Genomic DNA, 12,799 nt, shown 5'->3' on the forward strand with positions numbered 1-12,799 from the left:
TTATAAGAGCAATTGAATACTGCACTTTACTCCATCTGACATTAAAGAATGTTATTTTTTTCTAAATTAATCAATGCATTCAACAATTAAAACAAAAATTCTGACAATTTTTCCTGAATTTGAGAATTTGATTTCAAACCTCAGAAACAGTTAATAACCAATATAGTTAACCTAACCTTTTTAAAAGAAAGTACCCAAAGGAAAGACATACCTTTCAGAATTGAAGCATATTCTAAAACTATGGCAATTAAAGAGTAACTGCTAAAGACAAACTGCTTCACTTGAACATAGTAAATAAGTAAACATATAAATATATTGAAATTTAGTCTACGCTTTATTGAAATTTCAAGTTGATGTGAAATAATGAACTTTTCAGTAACTGTATGTGAGGACTTTGATTTACTCTCTGGAGGAAAAAAAGCACCTCATAGGGCGCATGAAAAGATTGTATTCCAGATAATTGAAAGGTATAAATGTATCAAGCAAAATTAGAAAAAGTGTTTGAAAAATAATTAGAAAGAATTTCTATCATAGTATAGGAAATTTATAAAGCAGAGTACTAAAGCAAATTCATAAAGAATCATATAGCACATTTAAATTTTCTGCATGATAAAATCCCACATGGACAAAATATTTTTAAAAATGGCAAAATGACCCATCTCTATGGCTGATTCATGGTGACATATGGAAAAAAACACACTATTGTAAAGAAAATATCCTCCAATTAAAAACAAATAAATTAGAAGCAAAAAAGTGACAAAATTAGATAAATATAAATCCTGTAAGTCAATAATTTCAAGATATATAGCACAGTTTTCTAAAAGAACAATGCATTTCAATAGGCAATGCATAGAAAGGAAGCTACTAGTAGCCAATCAGATGTGTGTGAAAATACGCAATCTCCTTAAAATCAGAGTAATACATAATAAAAAAATGAGATGCTATCTCCACCCATCAGTTTCATAAAAATAAAAAGTTTGAGCATGTAAAGTTTCAATGTGCAACCCAGAGCAACTTCCCCTGAAACTACACAACGACATTCATTGCAGACTTGTCTCCATTCAAAACAAAATAAAAATGACCTAAATATTTGAAAATAGAACAAAAATAAGTTGTGTTATGTTTTTGTTAGGAAAAATAGGAAGAAATTTTAATGTTGGATTCATGTGGCACATTTACCATGATATAAATCACTAAGATATATTTTGAATAAAAACATAATAAAGCACACAGGGATAATCTAAGTATAACACCTGTATGTTTAAAAAAAAAAAATCATGTCCACTGAATATTGTGAAGTTGTTATCAGAACCTCTGTACTTATAAATTAACATGGAAAAGTGTGGAGGAAAGATTTACTTGTCAGAAACAAGGAGAGAGATGGCCAAAGGGGATTTCGGTGGTAAACAGCATTTTGATTTCTTTACTAAAGAAGGTGTAATGTCCGTATTGCTTCCATAATTAAAATTCATTTAAAATCTCTTATTTTGTAATATGGTTTAAGAAGTATACAATACATAATGAATGAGATTAAAATATAAACCCAATCCTTTATTAGAATTCAGTAAACACATATAACTTATTTCTCATCGGTTACATCATTTTCTTAACGAATTCAACAAATGTAGACATTGATGCCATCAGTTGTAATTAAATATGTAAACATAACAAACTGATACATTTCACCACCCTCCCCCCACTCTTCTCCACAAAGAGGTATCTGAGATATGGAAATGGGAAACACATCTATATATGCATCTACATTTATACTAATATCTGCTTCTCCTTTTACATGGCATGGATCTTATAGCAATATTAAAAAGTCTAGTTATACATTTGTAGTTCTGATAGGACTTAATTAAATTCCAGGATCATTTGTTAAATCTAATAGCTGTTATTTTTGAAGGATCAAATTTTTAATTTGCTCTTTTTTCAATCCTCCTTGTTTTGCTGAACCAACACTGACTCTTATTACTTCTTTTATAGCAGGAAATAGTGAATTTGCAACAGAAGATGCTAAATAATTAAGGTGTGATACATGAAAGGTATTTGATATGCAAGGGACTCACTAGAAATGTCATCATATAAACTCCTTCTAATTACCTGAAAACACCAGCTCTGTTATATCTTCATTTTAAAAATCTACAGGGAGAACATCCTGACAGAGATAGTTAAGAAACCAAGGCTCATTCTGCCTTACCACAATCTTCAAAAAAGGAACAATAATAACAAAAAAAAAAACTAAACCCCTGATATTCAGGGTCATCTTGGTTTCTTCAGTCTCAAAGAAAGTGTTTCTTAGAAAAGAGAACTGAGTAATCTTCAGTTCCTAAAATTGGCAATAATATCCCCCAAAAGACAGCTTATCAATGGTTAAGGTGAGTGCTTGAGTTAAACTAAATGGGTTCTAGTATGTGGCCCGCTACTTAACTGTTAGATAATCTTAGGCAAGTTACACATTCTCTGAGCCTTGTATTTTTTTTCATCTGAAAACAGTGATGATATTAGTACCTATTACATAGGACTCTTGTGAGAATCCAGTTAAAAGATCCATATAAAGCACTTAGGTACAGATATGGGAATCTAACGCATTGCAATAATTAGCTAAATAGTAACTCTTTCATATTAATTCAAAAAGGACTAATATTCTATAAATGCTTCACCATTTATAGGACAAGGGGAGCTCAAGGAATACTTTTTCTTCAATGAGTTTAACATGCCACTTAGTACAGATTTCTATAAAAGTCATAAAGTATTTTGACAACTAATCACTACTGAAAATTCCAAATTAACTACCAGGATATAAAGTAGGTAATTGGATTACCCACTTTACAAGTGGAAGAACAGAAATAAAGTTTAAAACTTTATTTATGGAGACCTCCAGTACTTTATAAAAAATAATATCTTTTACAATTAGAAATAATTGAAATGAACCTGAGAGGGTAACAGGCAGGAAGGCCAGGGGTCTCCAAACAGAGGAAACAGGCTGCAAGTGCCAGACATTTTTATCTCTCTTAAGCGGCAGGAGGGAACAAACTAGAGATATTTTTTTTCCTTCTCTATACAAATTTAAAAGGAGGTTTCTCTTAAAATGCTGTGTTGCCTTGACACCTGGTTTCACCTGAAGCTAACTATTCTCAAACCTTGAGTTAACCAATACATTTTTTCTTATGGAAATGTTTGTCTTAAGCTATGTTAATGTACCCCAGACTCTGTCTTCAATCCGCCAAATGGCTCAGGACCTACTTGACAAACCAGTATGTTATATTCAGATATCGTTCCCCTAATCTATGTAAACGAAACTATTTGTGTGGTAATCTGCCCTTCTACAAGATTCAAGTCAATCATTTTGTGGCCTGGGATGGATTATCTGGTGCCATTCTGAGTTTTAAGACATTCCTTTCTTTTCATTAACAGACTGCTAGTGGCTATATAACATCCAGCTGAGGACTAGCAGGGGGGCACTCTTTCTGCCCCTTTCTGATGCCTATGTCAGAAGCTTCCTCTATCTCCTTTACACTTTAATAAAACTTTATTACACAATAGCTCTGCGCGGTCCAGCCTCGTCTCTGGCCCCAGATTGAATTCGTCCCCTCCGGAGGCCAAGAATCCCAGCATCTGATCGTTCAGCAACAACCTTTCAAACCCTTTAAGAGAATAACTATTTCATCCACATATTTTATTTGTTGTTTTCTAGTTTTCAGCAGTTGTTTTCTCAATTTGAAAGTATACGCAAAAATTTATATATATATATACATGTGTGTATATATATATATATATTTTTAAAGACATAGCCATTGGTTACATAATGTGAATTTCTCTGACTGTGGTCACTAAAATTTCTATACTATCACTATTCATTCTAAATACCAGGCATTATTGCAAAGTATTACAGACGTATGACACAGGAAGGCAGAAAATGTAGGTTCTGCTCCTGATCTGCCACTCCCTGATAACATGATTTAGGGAAAAAAAAATCACAACTGATGAGTGTCTCTTTCTTCTTAAGAATGAAGAACTGTAGTTTTCAAGCTGTTTTTTCCAGCTGCAAAAAAATATTCTTTTCAAAAATCAAATGAACTACTAAATCATTTATAAATTAATTTTCATCATTTTTATCATCTTTATTTTGCTTATTTTTTGTCTTGTTTAATGATTTAACATTCTTTCAACTTTTTTTCCTCACTGCTTTTCTATCAAAAGTATGTTATAAAACATTCCAGAATTCTCTTAGCCTCCCGTCCTAGCATCTAATCATCCCAAGTTTGACATCAGAATTTCAAGATAGCATTTCTATTGTCCATTTCTGTTAAAACAAAATTCAGGTTCTTATGTGACCTGTTAAAATCACAGATTGTCACATGACACAATTTATAAGCTTAAAAGGCTGTTAAAGCTATAAAAGACATAGTGATCAAGCAGATATATTTTAAAAAATACACATTTCTGAAAAAATAATTTCCTTGGACTAAAAAGCAGATAAGGATAGGTGATGCTATAGCAATTTAAAGTTATGCATGCAAGTATAAAGAAACAAGGAAGAAAGAAAAGATATAAAAAGGAAACAAAAGAGAACTCACATATTTAGTATCACCAATTACAATAAATATGAGGGAATATCCTTGACTTCTTGAACTCATGACAACCTATAAACACACAGACACACACACACACACACACACACACACATACACACTCACACACATGCATATCTCCTAAATCTAAATAATAAGTCTCTTAAGGGATCAAAGCATTGAAAAATCTCATGCTTTATACAAATTATATTTAAAATAAATATTTTAGCGTCTATTTTCTGTATACTCAGAATAGGAATGAGAATTATGTCACAAAATTGCAGAAAAAATGTCAAACACATATAGACCTTTCTCTCTTGTCTTTTTCCCTTCGATCAGCAAGTCCAGCTCCCTACATGCGCGGGCTTTGGGAGCTCCTGGTAAATCTGCAGTGAAGTCAGGAGGGCTAGTTAGCGGCACTGGAGGAACCCAGGTGCAGTCCCAATGGCAGTCCCTATAGTGATTCTTCAACAAGTTTGATAAAAATAAACCCTGGTGATTTTAATCTGCTTCTGCTCTGGCTTTTCAAGTGTGCTTTATAAAATATGTTCTTTTAGATTGCTTCAAATATATGACATTAAATATCAAATGTAGGTTTTATGATCAGTGACCAAAAAGTTTTAAAATTAGTTTTTGACTTTCTACACAGGGAGTAAAACCTAAGGCATTCATAATAATTTTGTGTTGGCCAAAAAGTTTGTTTGGGTTTTTCAATAGAATGTTAAAGAGCTATATTCACATTTTTTAAATGTAATTAGACCAAACTTAAACATCTACATTTCCACGAAGCTTATCCTGATTATATTATTTTTTTCTGCAATAAATCCATACCCCAAACCAACACGTTCCAATCCCAGTATGTAATTTCAACAGATCATTTGATTTACCTTTCATAGACAGTCTGAGGTTTTTGCTTGTTTGTTTTGACTTGGACTTTGTGTGTGTGTGTTAAATATTGGTAGTCTCTTATCTTTGCAATAGATTATGAACTCAGTGACATCAGGGTAAGCTCTTTCTCATTTTGTATTTAATAATTCAAACTTTAATGATGGCAAGCATGATAGTAGTAATTGAAAACCACCATAACAAAGAGCTAACTGTGGTAACAGTCCTAGTACTATTTCCACAGAGGCATGAAAGAGGTAATTTGACAATAGACAACTAGTAACTAGCATATTAGAATCTGACTCTGGCCAAAATGCTTCTCTAATGCTACAATAATTGTAAAAAGTACTACCACACTTGACACATAGGAAGTACTTAATCAAATCTCCGGATACTTAATTTAGGGTAACATAATAAAATAATGTGCTGAATATTTCAAAACCATGTTTAAAATGTTAACTGTATAGTTAAGACTCCAGCTATGCACTGGTATCCAAGTTATACAGTCTGTTCTAATAGAATTTCAATAGCAGGGATAAAGTAAATGAATAAGATAATCTTCATAATTCTGATTGGGCTTCACTGGTGGCTCAGTCAGTAAAGAATCTGCCCACATGGCAGGAAATGTGGGTTCAGTCACTCTGTTGGGAATATCCCCTGGAGAAGGAAATGGCAACCCACTCCAGTATTCTTGCCTGGGAAATTCCATGGACAGAGGAGCTAGCAAGCTACAGTCCATGGTATTGCAAGAGTCAGACACAACTTAGCAACTAAACCACCACCACCATAGTTTTGATTATTTAATGATATCAAAGTAACATACAATTCAAATAACTTATTCTTGCATTTTACTTGAACTAAACTTACAATTGTGCTCCACTGCCTAAACAATTTAATTTTTGTGCTTTTGATGTCAAAAACATGGCAAGGATGAATGATTATTTTCATGTGCGTATGTGCATGGTGTATGTAAATGTGATAATAACAGGAAGATGGCCAAATGAGGGGACAGGGCAACAGTGTCAAAACTAATTAGATATGCATCTAAGTACTCAAGAGAAGAAGTAGCAGCTTTATGTAGGAGACCAAATGTCCAGGATAACTTATCTTAGGTGTATACCACCCAAGATGCTAAAGCTAGAAAGTCTGTAAGACTACCAAATGTACTTTTAACCAGCTATGTGACTTTGGGAAAGATTTTTAATTAATTTGGATTCAGATTCTTCATTACAAATACAGTGATAATATATATTTCATTATACATAATTAATATGTATTCTCTATTATTAGTGATAGTATTATTGCTATTGTGGCTGACTCTTTGTGACCCTATGGACTGTAGTCTGCCAGGCTCCTCTGTGCGTGGGATTCTCCAGGCAAAAAAAACTGGGGTGAGTTGCCATGTCCTCCCCCAGGGGATGCTCCTAATCCAGGGATCAAACTTGCATCTTTTAAGTCTCTTTAATTGGCAGACAGGTCCTTTACCACTGAAGTGTAAGAGTGAAAGTGAAGTGAAAGTGTCAGTCACTCAGTCATGTCCAACTCTTTGCTACCCCATGGGCTGTAGCCCACCAGGCTCCTCTGTCCACAGAATTCTCCAGGCAAGAATCCTAGAGTGGGTAACCATTGCCTTCTCCAGGGGATCTTCCTGACCCAGGGATTGAACCCAGGTCTCCTGCATTGAAGGCAAATTCTTTACCATCTAAGACACCAAGGGAAGCACCATCTAAATGTTCATTTAAATTAATATTAAAATGTCACATATATCTTCCAAGACTCTTTCCCATGTTGAAGGGAATGTTATCTTTTCTCATGGATAAAATTTTGATAGAGAATAGAAAGATGACATGCTTAATAGAAATAATACAGCTATCCTTTTGAAATATGGAATGATACATTCTCTGATTCCCTTGCTAAAGCTATGGTTTTTAAAAAGACTCCTTTATCTCTGTGGTAAGCATAATGTCAAAATACCCCTCAAGGTTTCCTGCTGGAACCCTTGGGACTTTAGGTATGGTAATATATCACATCTATGTTAAATTACATGTCATAAAGGATTTCAAAAATTTAAGTATGGTTACTAATCAGTTAACTATGAGTCATATTTGAGCTCTGTTTAATCCCATAAGTTCTTTAAAAGCAGAGAATTTTCCCTGGCTGATAACAGAAGAGGAATTACAGAAATTGAGAGTGCAATCATGAAGAATTATATGCACGATTGCTGCATTTGAAGACAGAGGGTTATATTCAGGGACTTCAATCTGCTGAGAATGACCCCTAGCTGAAAGCCAGTGAGGAAATCAGGGCTTCAGTCTTATAATTACAGGAACTGAATTTTGACAGCAATCTGAATGAGCCTGAAAGCAATTCTTCCCTAGAACCTTCAGATTAAAGCCCACCCCAGTAGATCTTTGATTTTGACCTCACTGATGACAGAAACTTACTCAAACTCCTGACAAGAAACACTGGAGATAGTAAATGGGTGCTATTTTAGGATATTACTTTGTGGTAATCTGTTACACAGTAATAGACACATAAAATAGTAAAAATAATTACTCTGTTACTAGATTCATTATCTAGAAATTGAGCTTAATTTATTAGCTAAATTTAGATTAGTTTAAATTTAGCATCTAGATTTGTTATCAATACACCTGAACTGTAGCAAAGAATACTAAGTTAAAGGTGATAGAATCCTCATTGTAGTTTTCTTTAAAACAGTTGAAGTCTTTTAGAAAAAAAAATTTAAAAATTACTATATAGTCTACACACACACACACATATAACCCAATTGCATCTGTGTAACGTGCTGATTGGACAGCAAGGAGATCAAACCAGTCAGTCCTAAAGGAAATCAACCCTCAATATTCATTGGAAGGACTGACGCTGAAGCTTAAATACTCTGGCCAACTAACGCGAAAAGCCAACTCATTGGAAAAGACCCTGAGGCTGGGAAAGATTGAGGGCAGGACAGAAAGGGGATGACAGAGGATGAGACGGTTGGATGGCATCACCGACTCCATGGACGTGGGTTTGGGCAAACTCCAGGAGATGGTGAAGGACAGGGAGGCCTGGCGTGCTGCAGTCCATGGGGTCACAAAGAGTTGGAGAGTTGGACACGACTTAGTGACTGAAAAACAACAAAAACATGATAAGGCCAGCATGGACATTGAATAAGCAATGTATACTTGTAAAACACACAGTTAGATGGTAATAAAATATAAATACAAAACAGTGAGTAAATGATTTAACAATATGAAAAAATCAGTCATATTTGTCAATAAGTTAAAACATTATTTGATAAGACATTGTCAGAACGGCAAGTTAATGGTAGATTTGATGGTATATAAAGAGTGAATCTGAGACTACTAGAACACTTGAATGCCAGAATGGTTCTGTTTATAACCTGAGATGGGAAGGTTACATAGCAAAATTTGTTTTTTTAATGTGTATTTCCTTTCCTCTCTTTTTTTATCGCTGTTGACTTAAATGTTTTCACACCTTCTTCCAGCTCAGGCAAAATAAAAAATGAATAAAGAAACTAACCTACACACCAGGGTATGATTCCCTGACACTGGTGATTACCTGATGCCATATGTCCCTTCCTCCAGCCTAAATGAGACTGGATCTATAGGAAAGGGAGACAGAGGGCTTTATGGAAGAGGAATAAGGAACATGATTGCCACAATGGGATAGAGAAGATCACTTGATGTGTGAGCTTGTAAGGAGATTCTGAGACCCTACGATTAAAGAACGGTGCAGAAGAAACCTGAAGTGCTGGGGCTCCCTTTTTGTGCAGGCTAGTCAGTCTCCACTAACCCATCACACTTACTCAGATTTAAAAGTCCTAAAATTGTGCAAGTCTTCCTAGAGGAAGGGTTATAAGAAACAAGGGTTTGTTTGAAGATGCGGAGAAAAGGGAACACTTGTGCATTGTTGGGAACGTAAATCAATGTAGCCACTATGGAAAACAGTATGAAGTTTCCTCAAAGAATTAAAAAGAGAACTACCATATAATTTACCAATTCTACATCTGGATATACATCCAAGGTGGGGGGGAGTCTTAAAAAGATATTTTACCCTCATGTTTAATGTGTTGTTATCCACAATAGCCAAATATAGATATAATCTAAGTGTACATCAAAAGATTCATGGAAAAATAAAATGTGGTGTGCATATGTAATGGAATATTCTTGAGCAATATAAAAGAAGGAAACCCTACCTTCTGCAACAATGTGGCTGGAACCTGAGGGCATTATGCTAAGTAAAATAAGTCAGAAAGAAAAAGACAAATTGTATGTTCTCACATGCAGAATCTGTAACGGCTAAACTTATAGATATACTAGAAGGGTGGTTTCCAGGGGCCAGGAAGTAGGAGAAATAGGGAGATATTAATCAAATAAAAGAGATTCTCAAAAAAAAAAAAAGAAAAGAGATTCTCACTTAAAAATAAGTGTTTGGGTGATCTAATGTGTAGAATGGTGACAGTAATTAACAATAATGTATTATATGTTGGATGGCATCACTGACTTGATGGACATGAATTTGGTGATGGACAGAGAAGCCTGGTGTGCTGCAGTCCATGTGATCGCAAAGACTTGGACATGGCTAAGCGACTGAACTGAACTGATTATATGTTGGAATGTCATCAAGAGAGTAGATCTTATATACTATCACCAAATACCAGCACACACATATACACACCCATAATAGTATTCGGAGTGAATGCATTAAGTAAATTTATTGTGATACTCATTTTCCAATATATACTTGTATCAAACCATCACAAAACTTATGTATATCATATGTCAATAGTCTCTCAATAAAACTAAGGAAAACAAAAACAAAACAAGTCATATTTACTTAAAATGTTCAGGTAAATTTTTGATTAGTTACTATAATGTTTTCCTCATTTTTCCCAGCATGATGGGTAATGGTCCATGCTAAATGAACTTGATAAATTGCCTTAGATATATATATTTTTTTTTTTACCCCATTATCCTCCCCACCAACTCTTCTATATCATAGCAGATTGAACCAGAGATAACAGCTTCTTGGGGAGTTACTACATGGTTTGACCAATGACTTGAGTTTAGTCTGTTCAAACGCAAGTTTACCCAGATTTCCTGTCTGGAATTCTGAATAGGGAATTGGATACAGCTGAGAGAGGGGGGAGAATATTGTAAGATACATGGAGAAAGAATTGCTACCTTGACAACCCAGAGCCATGTGAAAGCAGACATTTTGAGTAAACAAACAACATAAAGGCAATAGAGAATTAAAAAAAAAAAGTGAATTAATAGATTAAAGAAAAAAAAAAAAAGAATCACAGACAAGCTCAGAGAATGGCAGTTATGGCAGGAGTCAGAACTCCCAGAACCCTGAACTGTTAATGACTTTCTAGTTTATCCTAAGACACAAGGATCCTTATTAACTTGATTTTACTAAAACAACAAAAAGATACATTCTTTATTTTCTACAGATAAAGTGAGCCTGATTGAACCCCAGTGCCTGATTCATTTTCTCTAAAGTGATAAATGCAATTTTAATATGCAAGAAATAAAACAACTAAACTCTGCTTAGCATTCTTTCATGTTAAACAGCACATGGAAAATGAACATTCACTAGAAAATCTGTTTTGAATAGCATAAATGATAGGCAAAAATACAATGTTTGTTTCCTTGGCAGGAAAAATAAGATGAGGACCTTTATATAGTTTTAGGTCAATAATTAGATATTAGTAGATGACCACTAATTTTTTAAGAAAATGGTCTAGTCAGCTACAGAGCATGAGTGTTATAAGTGTAGGATCAGATATTGAGGAAAATGGAGAAGTTGCTAGGCTCAGTGTGTGACCAGCAACCCAATCCCCCTCTTTCTTTCATCTGAAGGCAAGTCTCTATCGCTCTACTTTCCCATTCACCAGTCTTGCCATTTTACCTGAACACAGAAACTATTTGTATTTAAGGCAGAGGAAATTAACAACAACAACAAAAAAATCTTTCGGAATCTACACATGTTATAGGCAATGAGTACATATTTGGACATATAATTATTTTAAGGTAATTAGACTATATACTACAGATCTTATATTTTCTTCTCTCTCCAGAAAATGCCAAATGAAACAAACAGTTCCACTCTTTTACTTGGGTTTTGGGCCTAGTCCTGGAAACTGTGAGCCCTTGATGTATACTGACTGCTGACATCCTGGGAGCCCTGAGAAGAAAGGGTCTCACATTTCACTATGGAGATTTTCACTTAATCTCTGTGTACATGCTGTTGTACATTTCATCACTGCCCTCCACAGTGATATCAGGAACACTTTTGCTCATTTTTAAAAAATAATAGACCTCCAATCTTTGGTGGGATGGAATAGAGGAAGTGTCACCTGACTATCAGAAAGTAACCTGGGGAAATAATCTTTATGTAATTCCATGTATGTTTCATGCCTACTTTTTTTGTGTGGAACTTGATGGTCTTACTTATCTCTTTTCCAGGTTGTAACTTCTACTCTGCTAAGGTACTTAGTTACCTACCACTCATATCTATGTTTCAAAAAACACGTGAAAATCTTTTACCAACTGGTATTTCCTGTCTGGTTTTTTCTGTCATGTGCTTTGACACATAATTTTATGATTTTTTCCCTTATTTTAATGGGACTTTATAAGGAAAGGGAATATATTTGTAAGAGTAGCTCAGCATGTTTAACAGAAATGTCTATTTTTTAAATATATATTTATTAGCTTTGTTTCATATAATGACATATCAAGAAACCCAAAGGGAATAGAATGTCATAGCACAGATGACTTATTTACTGTAGCAGATGTGGTTAATAAAAACTGTGAAGGATAGGCCTTGAAAGTCTCAGAATCTAAAAAAAAATTTAAAATGTGTATAGAAAAGTGCTAGAGTTCATTGCAGAATTCACAAGTTTCCATTTCCACTCTGACCTTTTTCTCAAGATAAAGAAAGAATGTAAACTTCTGGGTAGAATGAAAGTAAAACAAATTTAGTACTCATAATAAAATTATTAGCTTGTAACTAGAAATGGAAGTTCCAAATAAACAAAAATACTCATATTGAATTTTCTATATGGATAAAAATACAAATAAGAAATCAGACAAATCAGAAAATTTCTTAATGACCATGTAATTAGAGACTTCAGTGATAATGAATGGTGAAAGATGATATCCATCTCCACTGGATACATTTAATTTTCATCCAAATATCTCAGTCTTTCTTAAGTTACTTTACTTTCTATATTGTCTTAAAACTCACTAAAACAATCCACATATATGGTATAACTATGTTTCAAAGCCTAAATACCCTCCTCTGGGTTATAA

This window comes from Cervus canadensis, chromosome 5 (assembly GCF_019320065.1).
Source record: "Cervus canadensis isolate Bull #8, Minnesota chromosome 5, ASM1932006v1, whole genome shotgun sequence".
NCBI lineage: Eukaryota > Metazoa > Chordata > Mammalia > Artiodactyla > Cervidae > Cervus > Cervus canadensis.